Raw genomic sequence first — 16297 nt, 5'->3', positions numbered from 1 at the left:
CGTTATGACGAATGCCGTGTTTTGCTGCAATCTACATTTCTTGCTCATGTGCTTAACAAACCGTTCAATTTCTCTGAAATGGTTTTCTATCACCTAAAGGAAAATCTCATGAGTCGACATAAGGTTCTGATGTATCCAAGTTTCCTTAGCTTATCATTGACGATCTTCAGCCCACGTTATTTAAAGATCCAACTGATTTGATGAAGTTGGAACACATGAATGCTGAGACGATGAGGCGGTTACATTCCTACAGAGGTCAAAGTAATCAAGATCGGCCGAGGTACAAGCGTCTGATTGGCCATCTTGCCAATATAGACTATAAAGCGCCATCTCACGATCGTTGGGCTCATGATGATTCAGATTCAGAGCATGAGGATGGTGATGGTGGTGATGATGGTGGGAATGATGGTGGTGATGGTGGTCAGGGGCCGAGTGCCGAATTAAGTTATGCTCAGAAGCGTAAACGTAAGGGTAAAGAGCCGATGGTTGGAAAGGGAGAGAAACCGAAGAAACAGAAGGCGAGACGGGGCTCGGGAATCAAGATTCCAAGTCAACCATTTGTATCTGCAAGACCATCTACACCTGTATCTATTCCTATTTCTCATACTCCTCCAGTTGATACAAGACCTCCAGTTTTTACAAGATCTCCAACACCGGTATCGATGCATGTATCTCCAATGCCTCCTACGATGACATTGGTGACGGCAGCAATGTTGGATCCATACTTTGGAGATGTGTTACAGACAGTACTGGCTCGTATGCCAAGTCCTCATCCTCCTACTCCGACTACACCTGCTAGTCGGACTATATTGCCAAGACCTGAGCACTCATTCATGTCATAAAATCGTCCTTAGGGTCTGATGCAACCAGTTCATCCGAACTTTTATGGTATGTTTTCCCAAGCTCAGATGTTTCACTTGCTGAATCTGTTGCATCTACAACAAATTCAGATGCAAGCAGATCGAGCTTCTCAAGAGTTGGTGCAGCGAAATATGTTCAGACATATTCAATTCATTCAGAAAGAGAGCAAGGAATTAAAGGCCCTGGTTGCTGCTCAGGGAGGAGAGATTGGACAAACAAGATGAGATCATCCTTCAACTAACATGTAAAGAAGACAAACTGAAGAAGTTGAGGAATGATGATGAAGATCCGGATGTGGGTGGCGTAGGTGACCAGCAACCGGCGGTAGTAACATACTGTCGGCCGGTAATCAGGCTGGGTCGAGTACTGGTGGAGTTAGTGAGGGTAATAACATGCAGATTGTTCCGTACAAAGACTACACTAGAGCAAAGCCGATCGATGTCATTCCGGCTAATATGATTTTGTTTGTCGGAATGAACGGGATCGTGTAAAGCATGTTTAATGTTGATGAGATCGAAGAGGGTGAATTTGTTGATCATTCACTTACTAAAGAACAAATTGCCCTGCTTCTGGATCTAAACGAGGATGAGGTAGAGGAACTGGGAAAGTCTGTTGACGTGGAGATTGATTTTGAAGAAAGTACTAATAGAGGCATTCCATGTGGGAATGCGCCTGAGCATGAGGAGGTTGAGGTTGAGGTTGAAAACATGAGTGCTGAAGAATATCCTGATATGTATGCTGAGAACAAAATACGATGTTGAGCTTAAAGTATAAATCGTCAATTGGGAGCACGGTATTTATTAATTTAAGCATATTTATGATATTCTGACTATGCCAAGATGGGATGTGAGAACCTTAGCCAACCGACTGTTTGCTAATCGGGGCAAAGACCAATGGGCTTCGTGGTTTTATGATCATCTCCAACATGAAACCCAATCCGGTTTCAAATTCTTCAAGCCGCAGATGCCGACCCACAAATATATCAATGAGATAGATACTCACACCGGCTGGAGAAAGATGATCTTGCAAGTCAACCCGCCAAAGACGATGAAGAGGGCACCGGTGAAGATATTTCCTGAGAGTCTTTTCACCATGTTCAATTGATGGTATTTTGATAATCTGATGGGTGAAGCGGTTATTGTATTGGGTACCAGGTCAAACAAGAGTTTCATATGTGTTATCGATCTGATGTGGCTTGTTAACTTATCTGAGTCTGATAACGATGCGTTATTTAATTATCAGATCCGATTCGCTAACATAAGAGACTATGATCTTGCAATGCAATTTCAACATGTTGTTCGCGTTTGTTATGCATTCAAGATTCACAGTTGCACCGACTGGAAGACAAAAATGTTCTAGAAGTGAAGAATAAAGAGCTCGAGACGAGGGGGATTTGTTGATACACGACATGTGCGTCTCGGTCGTTATTATATTATAATTATATTGTTTATTAATGTAAGGGGTATTTTGGTAAATAAACCCCATTCGCTCCATTGTAAGGCCATTCGTTACCCTGTAACGAATGAGTCACATTCGTGAAAATGTAAGCCACATTTGTTAACCCTGTTTAACAAATGTGACAACGAATGTGGGGCAATTCGTTAGTTAATGTTTACGAATGAGTATGTTCATTCGTTATTAGTTAAAGTAATGAATGATACATTCGTTAAGTTATATCTTGACGAATGTGTCATCTCCTATATATACCTCTTATCATTATTAGTAAAGTATCGAAGTTATTTTAAGTTTTGTGTGCACTGTTACTCTGCCAAATTTCTCTTAGAATACACACAAAAACACATAGCAACGTATAGCTTCGGATTAATCATAATATACTCATGAACATCACGTTTTCATCATCGATCTAGTTCCAATCGAGGTTCCTCACTACCCCTTTCCGATAAATATAGACACCGTCTAATTTATAATCATCTTCACCTCTAACCTCCTTCTTTACCAAAATCCCGTTTTTGTGGGAGCACCCGCAAAGATCCGATGATTACCGGAGATCTAACAGTCGGATCGGTCTCAAATTTCAACTGACTATTCATGACATATAATTAAAGATTCCCACTGGTCAGATCTTCGATCAGAGGTTGAGTATTCCAGTTGTTATCAGTAAAAACATAACTTTCTGACAACGGCGAGCGGATGGGTTCGTGGATCGTGGCGAGACGGTTTCGTTGCCGCTTGAATCACCTAAATCGGAGTTCGTTTGATATGGTTTTGGACTTTTCGAGGGATTTAGAATATAAACCTCAGAGGCACGTTTTTATTAAAAAGGCTTACTTTCCGTGTACGGATTTACATGAAACTTGGCAGGATGATAGATCGGGCCATGATTTTTGATAAAGTAATGAACTTGTTAGTAAATGGGTTAGTTGGTTTCGTTGGGGTAAAACGAGTAGAGTTTGGATTCGTGAAAAGGATAGGTAAACGAAGTCGGTTTTGCATGAAATTTGAAGAGAAAGTAAATCGGGTTAAAACAAGTAAGAAAGACATAAACTTGGTGTTAAACATGTTGTTTGCAATGAATCAGGATGAACGGATGGTGTTCAAACCGTGTAAAAATGAGTAGATATGGTTGTTAAGGCCGCTACTCGTTGGAATTGTAAAACGGGTCATAAAGAGTGAATAAAGGACAAAAATGGTTGAAAGAACGCTTAAAATGATCAAACAGTCCGAATCACAAAAAGGGCAGAATCGCATCACATGGAAATGTGATGCGATTCGTTTGAAATGCGATTGGTGTCACATATGCGATGCGATTGAATTTGTATATGCGATGCGATTGGTTTTGCATATGCGATGCGATCGGTTTTCATAGGCGACGCGGTTAGTTTTACATATGCGATGCCATTGGTCTACACATGCGATGCGATTGGTTTTACGTATGCGATGCGATTAGTTTGCATAGGCAATGCGATTAGTTTTGCATATGCGAAGCGATTGGTTTTGCATATCTTATGCGATGGTCTACATATGCGTTGCGATTGGTTCGTATATGCGATGTGACTGAAATAGTAACACAATCAGCTAAGTTAGCTTAGTTTCTAACTAGGTAGTTAGACTCAGGTAGAAAAGTAGTAGTTAACACCTATACATGTTAAGAAGTTAGCCGTGCCTAACAAAATAAAGGTGTTACAATCAATTCCGAAAGAAACAGGACCCAGGTGATTTCTAGCACTATTTCTCTTTGCAAATGTTTTTGGGGATGTGTGCATACATGAATGACCAGAAATATTTAATTATATATACATATGTGAATAATTTTTGCAAGAATGAAAGAATGTTTGTAAGAACTCGTATGTATTTAGTTTGCTTAATTAAATTCGATTGTAAGAGTCTAGTAAGAATGTAATGTAAGATTCAGGGTGGCAGGCCCTTCTAATACTTGGGCAAGAACAGAGTGGCCAACTCTATAATATCGGTGCAAGAGGTCGGGCGGTAGACCGTTATAATATCTGTGAAAGAGGTCGGGCGGCAAACTCTTATAATATCTGCGAAAGAGGTCGGGCTGCAGAACCTCATAATATCTGTGCAAGAGGTCGGGTGGCAGACCCTTATAATATGTGTGTAAGAGGTCGGGTGGCAAACCCTTATAATATCTGTGCAAGAATGCAAGAATGATTGTACGTTATGTAAGAAAGTGTTATAGTAATTATATATGCAAGAATAGTACAAAGTAATATTTGTATGAATATATAAGAATGTGTAAGAATAAATATTTGTATATGAAAGAATAAAACAAGGTGTTTGTAATACGAAAGGGAACAATTACAGGATAACTTTAAGAATAGTATCTATGGAACGAATATGTTTGAAAACGTTATACGAGCCAAGAATCTAGTCGCAATACTGATACGTGAGTTTGTGTTAATACGTTAAACTGATTATCAATATATTATGATGGATGAATACATTACACTATGTTTCTAGAGAGAATCTGGCAGCATAACACTACAACGAGGAATCTCTATGCCAATTCACTATGGAAGGGCTATATATAGTCAGCTCTCATTTGTTACACCATAGTAATGAATGAGGCCTCTCTTTTGTTAACGAATAAGGTCTTCCATAGCAAATGACCTCCCATTCGCTAAATACCGTTAGCGAATGGGCATACTTTAACGAATGAAGGTTCATTCGTTACATTATAGTAACGAATGGGCTCTTAACTTAATGAATCAGCCTAGTTTTTAACGAATGGACCTCATTCACTAAACATGCTTAGCGAATGAGCCATTTTACATTAAATATAAAGACTAAACTGCCCCTAGTCTATTCGAACAGCTGCGGACAACAAATCATGCACTAACAGACTCCCCCGTTTCCGTAGCTTTCGAATGCTTTCCAATACTTTAAGAAAGAATACTTTAAAGTAGAATACTTTAACTGCAGATCATCGGCCTTAATACATTAACTCCCCTTTCTTGATGATTCTCAGGCTTGTGCAAACCGGCAGACAAAATCTAACTCTTTGTAAGCTAACCAACAACTCATAGCTTCTCATATCGGATCTCCCCTCAAGTAAGCAAGTCCAGGTGATCATCCCCATCATCCAACTGACATATGATATGGATCAATCTTTCAACAATTAGCAGCAAGTTATCAGCTATCCGTCAGCACTGGTAAAGAAAAATTATCTTTACATTTGACCTCGTCACACATCTTCATGAACAACATAATCATTCAACATCTTTCACTTCGGTCTTTACTCTCTCAATAATGTCTATCCCAAATTATCACTCTTTGAAGCACTTCTACATCCCATTCACGTGGATGTTCTGCTATTTTTTGCATATGATTTAGAGATCCAACCTCCATTAGTCAACACTGAATGATCAGATTCCCCAATCCAATAACAAGACTCGTATATTCCTCAATAAGATAAACCTATTCAAGAATTTTCCCCTTCTATAAAAGTAATCCGCCGAATACTCATAGCCAACATTGTCAGGATCATAGTCCTTTAGAAAGAAGTAAACGAACAGACACTCGTATCCCACATAGTCAGGTTTTAGTCTCGAACAAATCAATCCACAATCAAAGAACATTTATAGTCTTGAAATCACTTAAACATAGCTTTGAAATCATGAATTACTACCCGAATTTCAGTAATTTTTCAAGAAACCTTGCAAACATAGGAAGATACTAACCAAAATAAACTCCTTGAAATTTTTATCTCCCCCTTCTCTTGACAAATACGGAAAGGTCTTGAACAAAGCTTTAAAAATCTTCAACAACATTCTCGTTAACTTAATCGGATACTCCCCCCCGGCCAGTCGAAACGTGTGAAATGTCGGCCAGAAAATATATCACCAAAATTTGCAAGAAGAGTTCCCCGCATATTCGGAACATCCCAGAAAATTTTCATTTAAGAAAATTTTACAAAAATATATATTTTTTAAATTTTTTATGTTATCCTCATACGTTAACTCTTCATTCGTTTGAACAGTTGACGAATGTGGTCTCATTTGTTGAGCATTCCACATTCGTTAAACCCCATAATGAACTCAATACTTTAAACATCCTCCTTTTTTATAACAGTAAACGAATGAGGTATCATACGTTAAACCCTCTCATTCATTAAAACAGTGAACGAATAGGGTCACATTCATTATTCCTCATTTGTTATGAGACTGACGAATGCTAGGAAAAAACAGCGGATGAGTACTTGTAGCGAATGAATCCATAACTCCATAATGAATGAAGTCCATATTCGTTAAAACTCCATTAATCAATGAACTTAAATTAACGAATGAGCCGTTAAGAGCGGTTACTATAGCCAGAAAACTGAATCTCGGTAGAAAAACAGTTACAGTGGCTGGAATCTGGAAAACTCAAGCTCATCAATGGCGGATTCACCAACATACCACAATTAACCACCAAATTACACACATGAAGATGAGGATTTTGATTAGGAATATGAATCTTTAATCAATTTCAACGATTATCCACCAATTCATTCCAAAATCCGATCTAATTAAACTTAAACATGACGAATATGAGCTGAACGTATCACGAGCAACTTCCAGCTCTGATACCAGTTGTGAAAACGTTATACGAGCCAAGAATCTAGTCGCAATACCGATACCTGAGTTCGTGTTAATACGTTAAACCGATTATCAATACATTATGATGGATGAATACATTGCATTATGTTTCTAGAGAGAATCCGACATCATAACATTACAATGGGGAATAAATATGGCACAGATCTCTATGCCAATTCACTATGGAAGGGTTATGAAAAGTCCGTTCTCATTCGTTACACTGTAGTAATGTGTGAGGCCTCTCATCCGTTAACATCACTAATGAATAAGGTCTTCCATAGCGAATGACCTCCCATTCGCTAAACACCCTTAACGAATGGGCATAATTTAACGAATGAGCCTTCATTCGTTACACTATGGTAACGAATGGTCTCTTAACTTAACGAATCAGCCTAGTCTTTAACGAATGGACCTCATTCGCTAAACATGCTTAGAGAATGAGCCATTTTACATTAAATGTAAAGAGTAAACTACCTCTAGTGTATTTAAACAACTGCGGACAACAAATCATGCACTAACAATATGTAAGATAAATGTGTAAGACTAATCCGTGACTTATTAAACTAGAACTCACTCAGTGTAGCTGACTTTTAGTATGCACGCAGGTGAGGAGAGTGAGACAAGTAGCTTGAGGAGGGACACATGCCGTTTATGTCTTATATTGAAACTATTATGATGTTTTAAGATAAGTAATAGATGGTTGTTAGAATTGGTTGACTTTTTATTATTCCGTAAAAAATTTTAATTAACTCTGATATTAGAACTGTGTTTATGAGTAATTCCAACACCCAAAGTAAGGCTGCCGGGATCGGGGCCTTACAAGTTGGTATCAGAGCATAAGTTTGAGAGAAATAAGCATCCTATATGCTTAGACTCGAACAGAGAATGGGACATAAAGAAGAAAAGAAAGAAGATGCAAGTTCAAGAGAGCCATGTATCACTCAAGCAAGCTCGAGAACGGTAAAGTAGATGATTAAGTTCTTGTAAAGATTTAAGAATATATGTATATGTATGTTAAATCAAAGTAGAAGAATGTATAAATGCTAGCTTAATTGCTAGAGAAGAATGTGTGTATGTTAGCTTAATTGCTGGAGAAGAATGTGTGTATGCTAGCTTAATTGCCTAGGGATAAGAATGTAGGTTATTTATTTGTTTGCATGATTGAGTAGTAGAAACCAGCACAAGTGAAATCATAAAGGGAAGTATGTAGGACCTGAGGAGTAATTTAAAGAGTTAATTACACTTGGCTACTGTCATTAACTACTTACCTTACAAATCATGTGCTAAATAATTTCTGGAGTAATAACGTTTGTGTTTCCTTAGAGAAAAGATAGGATGAATGTTGCAAAGAGACGAGCACAAGGAGGTCATAGTAGATGTGGTGGTAGGACACGTGCCAACCAAACACCTTTTGAAGAAATGTGTGACATAATGACACACGAAAACAGAAGGATTCCGACTATAGAAAGTAACGAAGAAGGATCACGCTTGGAGCTTGTAGTCAAATACACTAAGGGAGGTGCTCAATTGTTTTGCATTTCAATGCCAACAAAGCTCACCGAAGCATTAAAGGCTACCCAAATTGGAAATCCAAGTGGGAGAAACATGAAAGAAATAGAGATATGTCAACTGAAATGAGTTAAAACATGCAGTATGCCTGCGATAGTTAGTTCTATAAGGGAAATTGGTGGAATCGTGAATGACGAAGCGAATGTTGATAAAGTCGAGATGGTCGAGGAGTGCGGGTGACTCTCAAGGTATCCTAAGTGATGAAGGCAGGAGAGGATGAGGCTACGTGGTATAGTGAATGTGAAATGAGAACACTAGGAAGAATGTAGTTGTGTGCCCGAGACGTTTATGTAAAGACCACTAGCAATACCTCCGTTAAAATTACGAGAATGATTAAGAATTGTAAGTTAGAAGTAGAGGGACGCGATTTCCTTGTCACTCTTTAAGTTATGGTCTTTGGAGGTGTTCGACGCAGTGTGGGAATGAATTAGCTATCTCAGTTTGAGGCTCAGATAGTCTGTAACAGTAAGTTGATAAGATTAAAATCTTTGGATGGTAGTACGGTGACGGTATATGATGATAAGGAAAGTTCAGGGCTCAACGCCATTTCGATGATAAAAGCCGAATGTTTGTTAAGGCGAGCATGCAGTGCCTACTTGGCTTATGCTGTCAAAGCTACGACCGAGACAAAAGGATTGAAGGATGTTCCTGTAGTGTGTGATTATCCAGAAGTGTTCCCAGAGGACCTTCCGGGGTAACCACAAGAACGAGAGTTAGAATTTCAGATTGATCTAATACCATGAGCACAGCCCATCGCAAAAGCGCCTTACCATCTGACGCCATCCGAGATGAAAGAGTTAATGCCCCAACTACAAGAACTCCTTGATAAAGGTTTTATAAGACCGAGTGTTTTTCCGGTGGGGTACACTTGTAACATTTGTTACTTTTCAAACCCGAAAAACCGGACCCATTTTAAATTTTTGGTTTTGTTTATATATATATATATAGGGGTGGGTTCTAGTGAAAACTCTTCTTAAAGAGAAAACTTAAAAACCCCTGAAAATTTCTAAAAAATAATTTTTAAATTTTTAAATTTTTTTTTTTAAAGTTTCTTTTTTTTCCATTATTTTTATATGTTGTTATTGGTTCAAAAAAAAAAATTGTCGGTAACCTCGTCGGTATAATGCGCATGTGTAATAGTGTGCATTGCATATATGCAAAAGTGTTTGTATTGCATCGAATACAACACTATTGCGCATATTTGAAACACACTATTGTATATATGCAATATAAGACTTATATACTGATGTGTTGTAAAACACACGTATTTTCCACACCTTTTATCTACGTATTATATTATAATTTATGTATTTTAACTTATTTTATATAGGTTTCACATAGTTTTTATTATCTTGTAGGCTAAGGGTTAAAAGGAAGAAAAACCGAGCTTTTGGAGCAGTTTACGAGCCTTATACGCATGAGATTTCAAGAAACAACTCAAGGCATGGTCCGTTACATCATGGAAAATGTCACACCCCGACTAGCACAATGCGGAAGCGTAAAACGGGAATGTAACAGACACCTCTGGTATCAACACATTGTTTATAAAGAAACATTACAAACTAATTTACAATATATTACATTTCTTTGTTCTATCATTGTTTTACAATCTAGGTGATACAAACAAAACTAGTTCGTTAACTATACATTCTTACTACTATCGCCCTTGCTTCTATTCACATAGCATCAATCACACACCTCAGGCAAGTAACAAATCACCAAATCATTCCGATTTAGGTACACCTGAAAAGCAGTTTAAAACGGGTCAACTACTAGAGTTGGTGAGTTTCACGATGTTTCAAGAAAACAGTAATGAGTATTCACAAGTCAACACTTGTAATCATGAAATAAGTATGTATGTATGTATGTATGTAAATGATGTAATTATGCTAAGCTACAGTGAAGCCTTGACTGTATGTGCTGCGTGCATCCATTTCCCACGCTCCATCAACCACTGTGGCCCCTTTCCGCCCACAACATGCCCCGGTAGCTATGTCTAACACTACATAGCCTGTTTGTATAAATATGGTCATGTGCAAACGGCGCTATGTGACACGGAAACCAGGCCGATTCCGTTTGGGTTTGTCAAACCAATAGTACTATTCACAAGCCACCGGCTCGAAGTTAATCACTGTGATCGTGGGGACTTTCGTGTGTTAGCACTTAGATAATTCACATCAATACATGTTTCAGATATGTATATGTAATCAAACTTGCTTTTCACACCAAAAGTTCGTAAAACAGTTTAGAAGTGGGGTCATGAAACTCATGGTTTAGTAGATAATCAGTACTGTATCAGCTTGTGGTTTGTTCGGTCCGCTTATCAGTAGTTCCTATAATCAATATTATAATAATATTAATATTTTAATATTATTATAATCTCAATACTAAACTGGGCTGTATAACTAATCTGGGTGTAGCTGGAACGCCCAGAAAGTGGCAATAGGCTTAGGTTGTGATGTTGTTCAATGTCTAATACTTAAAACCGAACTTGGCTCAGATTCCCGTTTTTCCCAGCTGGCCAAGTTGTTCGTTTACGCGTTCAGAAAACAGTTATGGGAAAATAATCTTGGGTAAACGTATTGGTTAACAAAATGATTAAGTTATAAAGAAAGATTACACACTGGGGTCCCGGATTAGCCACGGGGCCCGTTTCCGTTTATTCAGTTTGATTTAAGAAGAAACGCGCACAATCCACCCGGATTGTCCAGGTTTCTCATAGAAAAGTTCGTTTTCACTTAATTAGTCCAAAAATATGATTTTTGATCACTTTTGGTGTTTTGATATTCCCGCAGGTTCGCTAGTCGCAAACTTGCCGGTTTTTAAAAAAACTAAATTTGTTTAATATTCAAATTAGCATAATTAATTAACCGTTAATCATTAAGTTATGAAAATTTAACCACATATCAATTAAAATATGTAGATTTTTATAAAATTATTTCTGGAATTAATTACTGATTTATTAATTTATAAAAATTCTTTTTATCAGCTATATTTCGCCTGAAAATCGTCCGTTTACCCCAAAAAATTTTCAAAAATTCCACAAAAATTCCTGAATGCTCAAATCAAGTCCCAAATCGACCTGTATCAATTCCAGAATGTAAAAAGTTCGTGCGATATTCTTTTCGGCCCAAATTCGGCTATAAAAATTCACACGAATGAATATAAACAAAACACCTTTAAACTTCTCCAAATGATCCCAAAATTAATATGTGATCAAAATACATCAAATATGATTTCCCAGAAAAATTGCATAATTTTTGAAGTATTTTAGCTATTTTTCCCAAATAAACGTCCTAATACGGTAATAAATTCGCCAAATATTCTCGGATGGTCGAAAAATTACCAAATTTAAACAGGGACTCATTAACATGGTCCTTGATGTCCCTGCAAAATTTCAAGGCCTAAAATTATGCACATCACAACATTAACCTAAATAGCCCGTAAGCGAGTGTTTCGGCATTACCTTAGCGGGTTTGGCTCGTTTCCGACTTTTTAATCAAGTTTTCAAGTTCTTGTGCTTCTAAGAAAGCTAGGTACAAGTCCTATATCACAAACCAAGCAATTTTTCATCAACATAACAGCCCTTAACTTAGGGTTTCGGCAAGTGCACAAAAACGAACTTTTGAACCGTAAAAACGCCGTTTCAACCCTTTAATCCGTGTTTATGGTCAAAAAAACTATCAAAACAGGTTCCTTACCATGTGTATGATCAAAACATGTTTATGGACCATTTTTAGGATTTTTACACGGTTAGGAATGATTTTTAGTAATCAAGACATGTTTTTATGGTATTAAACGAGTTTAAACAAGCCGAAAATCGATTATTTAAGACCTCTTTACCTTGTTTTTGCTGGTTTTTGGCTGGAGCAGAACTTGTGTCCAGAGTTTTCAAGAAAATGATGTTAGAAATATCTTGTATCTAGTTTATAGGTGAAATGAAAAATAAGGGGGTGGGGTGGCGGCTGCGGCCGGAACCCATGGGCCTATCCCTTGTGCTGTTTTGGCCCAATAATCTGGTTTCTCAAGCCCAAATACGAAAATCCCGGTCCAAATTTAGTTCGGGTTCGGTTTTTGGCGCGAAAAACTTATCGGGTGCGTTAAACAGCGCGAAAACGAGTGTTTTTCGGCTAGTTTTGTGTAAAATTATAAAAACATACTATATGTTTGTAAAAATAAAAAATATTTTCACGGATCGCTTAAAACATTTCAAATAAGTGTTTGGTAAGTCTTTTTCGGCTTAACGGATGATACAATGCTTGGTTTGTAACTATCTTTTGCGTTTAAATCTATAGCTGGTAGTTAAACGAGCATGATTTCGTTTAACTTGTTTGCTATCAAACTAAGACCATATTTCTAATATTTTAGCTTTTATAGATCTTATATCACTTATAGATGACCCCCCGAGATATCTGGGTCATAACCTGACCCGTTCGATTAATCGTTCGTTTGTTATGCAAAAGGCGTTTATTTGCTTAATCGGTTAATACGTACTGAGGTGTACCTTGTTTTGGCTCAAATGTCAAAGAAAAGCCCAAGCCTACTATTATATTATAATATAAAAAAAGAATAAAAAACCTAATCTGGGCAGCTAGACTTCCGATCGCAGCAGGAGCAGGAAAAAGAAAAGAGAAAAAGTTTTGTAGAGTTAGGGTTTGATCGTGTGACGGCTAGGGAAGGAAGAAGACACAAGAACCAAGCATCGGGATCATTCACCACTGTTTTTTACAGCCGAGAGCAGCCCCGGAACATCTCATATCCTTACATCTTTTTCATTGTTCATACACTTTTTGTTTCTTGCTTAATTGTTGAATTGTTTTGCAATTGCTTAAGAGATTGAATTGTTTATGAGTGGAACTGATTGTTGGATGATTATTATGATGATTGGTATGAGTTTATTAATGGTTTTATTGAGTGTTTGCTGCTGTCCAATTATGATTCTCGGCTAAACTTGTTAGTTCTACCTAGGAATGATGTTAATTGTTGGTGTTTGATGAGTTTTATGGATTGTTTGATTGATGGACTTGAATTGTTATTGTAAAGTTTGATTTAGACATGAAATAGGTTTTCTTTAAGGGCTGGAAATTTTGGTGATTCATTGCATAAATCCCGTGTGTCGGTTAATTAGTTTTGTGTTGATTGATCGGTGCGTTGTTTGATTCTAGACTTTGTGTTTAGGGTTTGTTTGCAGTAGGTACCACCGTAGGGTTTTGTTGCATGATATATTGGATTAAGTACAGCGGTTAGACACCTTTTTTGAGACCGAGAGGTGATAAGAAGTTAGGGTTGTCTCATTGCCTTTGCATGCTAGAATAAGGATTGCGCGAGAGCGAGTTCGTTTCTTGTCAGGTTTAGGTGTTTTGAGCGACTAGTTGATCTATTTTGGTTTAAGTTGAATTGTTCCTCTATCCTAGGTTGTGTTGTATTCATTGCCATTAGGGTCGAGTGTTGGTGAGACCGAGAGGTGATCCATCATTAGAACACGTTAGCAATTGTTTCCTGGTTTGATCGTTTTAGCCGATTTTGAGTAGTTTAGGCTTGTTGAGTGAGATCGAGAGGTAATCCAGTGAGCCCGAGCGATCCTTAGTCGTGTCATCTTTAGGGACCGGTGTCTTGATATCATTCAATCCATTAGCTTGTTAGGCCTACAATTTGATTCAGACCTAGGTAGACGTTTTTCTCCATCCAAAGTTAACACAATTAGTTTGTCGTTAAGTTTTCTATTTTTGGTAAATTTTGTCAGTCAGTTAGGTTAGTTCAGTTAGGTAATTAAAAATCAAAAATAAATTAAATATTATTCTTAGGTAGGTCTTGTCTAGGGTTAGTGATCGTTAGCGTCTTACGTGTCCACGTGTTCGATACTCGGACTTCCTAGGTCTATACTACTTGCGATCGGTACACTTGCCGGTTGTGTGTGGTTTTAGGATTTTCATTTTACATTTAAAGCTTAGTTGTGAGGGTCATTATTATATGGTTATCCGACGCACATCAAGTTTTTGGCGCCTTTGCCAGGGACACGGTTTTAGGCGTTTTGAGAGCAATCGAGTTAGGAATTACCTTGTGTGCTACTTGTAATTATTTTTGTTTTCTTTTGCTTATTTGTTAGAATAGTTTAGTTAAATTTATTTCTAATTATCGTTTTATGTGACAGACTTGATCTCGTGGACCACCCGACACTGAAGCATTCCCCAAGCTAGAGAGAGAGTTTCGTGAGAGACGTCGTCCCGTTTCACCTTCATCCACTTCTTCATCCGTTGACTCCGACGATAGGGATAGGATCATGGGCGACATTCCACCATCGAGGAGGACAGTTACAGACCGGGCCCGACCGGCCAATGCTGGCGTGAGATCCAGCATCGCACCACCCGCCATTGGAGTTAACGCGAACTGGCAGACTCCTTCGAATATTCTGAACACCATTTCTCATTCTGCTTAGTTCCATGGGTTACTTCACGAAAACCCGCATCATCATCTCACTCGCATCGCGCGTATCTGCGACACAGTCCATCTTGCCGGCGTATCCGAATACGACCTGAAACTCGCGTTTTTCCGTTCTCGCTCATCGATAAAGCGAGTTTGTGGCTTGAGTCCCTCCCACAGGGCTCCATAGCTACTTGGGCTGCCATGCAAACCCTGTTTCTTGAGAAATACGATCCTCCGGCTAAGGCCGCTTGTTTGCGTAACCAGATTCATTCTTTCCAGATGAAGGACGCCGTGAGTTTCTACGAGGCATGGGAGCGATTCAAAAATCTTTTGGTGTTGTGCCTGAACCACGGCTTGCAAGATTGGGCGGTTGTCAAAAAGTTTTGTAATTGAGTGACGTACGTGACACAGAAGATGCTTGACACGGCGGCGGGAGGAAATTTGCTGACGACGAAGGACCCGGATGAGTGCATCGCTTTTTTTAACGGGTTAGCTATGAGTGGATACCAGCGACCACCCGCTAAAGGTGGTAAGACCGTTGATTCTATTTCACGCGGCATGCATTCGGTGGACACGACCACCGCACTCACGGCACAGGTAGAGGCATTAGCGCAAATTGTGAAGGACTTGCAGACGAAGAGCAAGTTGTGCGAGATATGCAGAGGAGGGAATGATACCGTTAGTGTCCAGTCAGTTCGCAGGAGGAGGCCGTAGATTTTATAGGAAATCCAAATCGAAATCCTAATTCTTTCAATTCTTATAATTCGAGATGGAGAGGCAACCAGAATTCAAACTGGAGGGGCGGTAATCAGTCCGGTTTTCAGCTGCGTTAGAGCCTTTTCCAGGATGCCAGTGAGGGAGCGAGCAGTGGGGAGAAGAAGCCCACTTTAGAGGAGATGATGGCACAGCAGATGCAGATGTTGTCATAGCTCATGACACGAGAGAATTCCTGACACAAAGAGACGCAGGAGAAGTTTCGCTAGCACGAGCAGTTCATGAGGAATCAAGGAGCGTCGATTCAGAGTCTTGAGCGGCAGATGGGGGAGATAGCTAGTCGATTGAACGAGAGGCCGCAGGGTACGCTACCGAGTAATACCGAACAAAACCCGAAGGGATTCGCTAAAGCTGTGACAACGAGGAGTAGTGCAGGGGCACGAGATGAGCCTGGGATTCAGTAGAGGTCTAGAGGAGGAGTCATTGAGGAGCCTGCAGTAGTTGTAGAGGAGCAGGTGGATGAGGAGATTCAGATGGAGTCTCCGCCGTCCCAGGTGCATCAGAGGAGCAGGCCAGGGAGTTCAGCACAGGCCGAGAGATAGCAGTTACCGAGCGAGACACCGAGAGTCTACAAACCTAGAGTGCCATATCCCGGGAGACTCCGTAGAGATAGA

The sequence above is a fragment of the Bidens hawaiensis genome, unplaced genomic scaffold, assembly GCF_021521415.1.
Source record: "Bidens hawaiensis isolate Kalapana, Puna unplaced genomic scaffold, B.hawaiensis_p1.1 tig00000657_1, whole genome shotgun sequence".
Classification (NCBI taxonomy): Eukaryota; Viridiplantae; Streptophyta; class Magnoliopsida; order Asterales; family Asteraceae; genus Bidens; species Bidens hawaiensis.
Note: the sequence above shows the minus strand (reverse complement) of the source record.